The 2,941-nt window shown below is 38.8% G+C and overlaps 1 pseudogene; it reads left to right on the forward strand.

The window, feature by feature from the left end:
* Positions 1-1,219: 1,219 nt before the first annotated feature.
* Positions 1,220-2,416, forward strand: LOC125852143 (uncharacterized; annotated as a pseudogene).
* Positions 2,417-2,941: the final 525 nt, after the last annotated feature.

Genomic DNA, 2,941 nt, shown 5'->3' on the forward strand with positions numbered 1-2,941 from the left:
CTGATATCATCGTCTTCGTACCTCAATTTTGCTGATCTGAACTTGCAAGTGTATGTGATAGCATTAGTCATTGTAGTTCTCCACGGTTCATCTAACAGAATATGCACAGTAACATCAAAGAGACGGTGTCCATTTTGCTGTTATCTGGGCTAGTGACTGCACTAATCTGTTCACTCCCTATTAAAGATGGTTATACAAGTTTGAATGTTTTGTGCCTGAGTAGCTAAGAATTGAATTAAGAATAAGCAATCGCGAAGATTTTGAGGCAATGATCAAGAAGATAAAGAGGTCGAGGAGATTACCAGATAGTTGGAAGATGTGCTTGAGGACATTAATGTAGAAGAAGGGAAAGGGAAAATGAAGAAAACTGTGGTATATTTTAACGACAAGCTGAAGTATGTAAAAGGTAAAAGAAAGTTTCGAAAGAGTTTGAGAAGTTGGTGTTGGATTGTCTTTCTAGCAAAGAATCAAAGAGGCCATCAGTTGTAGATCTACTGCAGAGACCATTTTTTCGGTATGCTAAGAACTTGAAATGGTTTCAACGTCGTGTGTTGTATGCAAAGAGTCCAATGCCTTATTGCTGATGTATGACGATGAACAATTCGTGGAAGATCAAGATCATCTATACAAGTATAAATCAATGTTACACCAGAAAAAGGGCATATTGTTACATAGAAATGTCATACTGTAGTAGTTCATGTTTTTACACACTTTATTGCTGGAAAGGGAATTACATTTCTTTTGTTGGTTCTCTATTATTCCATCGTAAAGATAAATTACATTAGAAACAATGTCAAGGCTAAGTGGAATGACATACTGTAATTGTTATCAGGAAAACGGTACAGTTAAATTTGTATGAGGTCAATGACACGGGTTATCAGTTTAGTGTGTGAAGTTTCTTATTAATAGTTGAATATTGTGCAATCAATAAGTAAAGAATTAAAGTATGAGTAAAGGAGCTCTATATATGAAGCTTCTATGCTTCAATGTTATCGTAAACGTCAAGCGACAAAGTCTTTTCCTTTTCCTTCATTGCAATGACACCACCAATCAGATCAAGTAACAAAGGAAGCCCTGCACATTTCAGGCTATTTCTTCTCCAACGACGAATAGTTCATCAGGGCAACATTCTTCTCCGAATACCCTTTTCCCTAATAAATCTCAACTTCCTTCTGGTGTGAGCAATCGAAGAAAAAGAGTACCAAGTTAACAACACTCCATGGGTAGCGATTTCTTTCCATCAGAAGCTGAAGAAGAAGCTTGCAAAGTTAACAACACTCCATGGTTAGTGACTCGATAACTAGTGGAGATAAGGGACTTATACCCTGCCCCTAAAATAGATTTGGAAAACAGGTGGCAGATCAAGAAAAAGATTGCTCGCGACGAGATTGTTGTAGGGATGATGGTGGTTCAACTTTTCACGACGTTTGAGTTCATTCTCCGATACTGGACTTAGGAAATGGCCCGCGAAGTTTGAGTACATTCTCCGATCAAGAAAAAGATTGCCTGTGACGAAACCCCTAAGCTTGTTACTACACATCCGATTGCTACTAAGTACCCCGCCTCATTCACCTACCATCCTCGACCCGGAAATGTCTTCATCGAACGAAACACCGGCACTAAGTACGTTCTCCTAGAAATAATTGGAATTAATTACGTCCAACTGCTGCATACACACAACCACAATACTTTCGATCCCATTTACAAAGCTTGTTACTACACATCCGATTGGATCCACAACGACAGTTTTCTCCCTTCCGGTTACGCCACTGTCAAGTTCATTCGACCCTCACAAGATGTCCCTCGGAGCATAGAGGCAGGACAATCAATCCACAATTCGAAAAATGGGTTATTCAGAAATTCCAAGGAGGATACTGTGCTGCATTGCCTTATATGTCAGAAGGATCGCTCCGTTACATTCTGTCAACTCGATTTAACAACGGATTACCGGAGGATTGTATTGCTATTGCTCTTAAACAAGAGTTTCTGGGTTTGGGGCTGATTCATAAGCGTTTCAGTGCTGGCAATATCTATGTTAATTTTAAACAGACACCTATTTCGAAAGTTGAAATCAAATTGGGATTTGCAGCAACGATTTACAATTCAGAGTTGGAATCTCCTCTTTTTGTTAGCCACGGAACAGAACTTGGCGTTGATTCAACTGTTACCATTCTACCAATTTGTTAGTTAAATTAAGGTGTTGAAATTGTGTTATTAGTCGATAATTTTACTTGTGTTTATGAATTTCCAACAGAATCTAGAACTACGCGAGTTGTACAAATGGGCTGCTGCGCCGGAGGTGTTCCATTCACAAAGTCAAGCTCAACCATCTCAATCTCTATATGATGATGCCTGCTCTGTTCATTCCGATATAGCATCATTGGAATTTGTAATAACTCAAGTTACCACACAATAAGGATATATATTATAATCACTGAGAGCGTAAAATACAATTGAGAAATGGAAGCAACAAGCAAGTAATAGCTAACGATCCTTAAAACGAAACTGAGAATGTTAATCAAAGGGGAAGAAGATCAGAAATTACAGTGATAGATAGAAGGGGATGAGAAGCTTAGACTAAGAATGGAGATGAGAGGAATCAGATTCTTTTCTTAACAATTTGCATAACCCATGAATCAGCGACCGCTACCCCTTTTGATGGAACCATTCCCACACCCACTACTCGACCCGGATCCCAAATTAACCTGGCCCTATTGCTTGTTCTCGGCCCAATAGCTCTTGCCAGCCCAATAACTATTTTTGTGACCTTAGTATTCATATTGGGTTGGACTTGGTTCATAACAGAATTAGCATATGGAAATTTAAGAATAAGCAATCGCTAAGATTTTGAGGCAATGATCAAGGATAGTGCCACGTAGGCCAAAAAGGGGTTGAAAATTATATATAAAATAAGTTCGGGGGGTAATAGGACCTTATTAAA

Source organism: Solanum stenotomum, unplaced genomic scaffold (assembly GCF_019186545.1).
Source record: "Solanum stenotomum isolate F172 unplaced genomic scaffold, ASM1918654v1 scaffold3258, whole genome shotgun sequence".
NCBI lineage: Eukaryota > Viridiplantae > Streptophyta > Magnoliopsida > Solanales > Solanaceae > Solanum > Solanum stenotomum.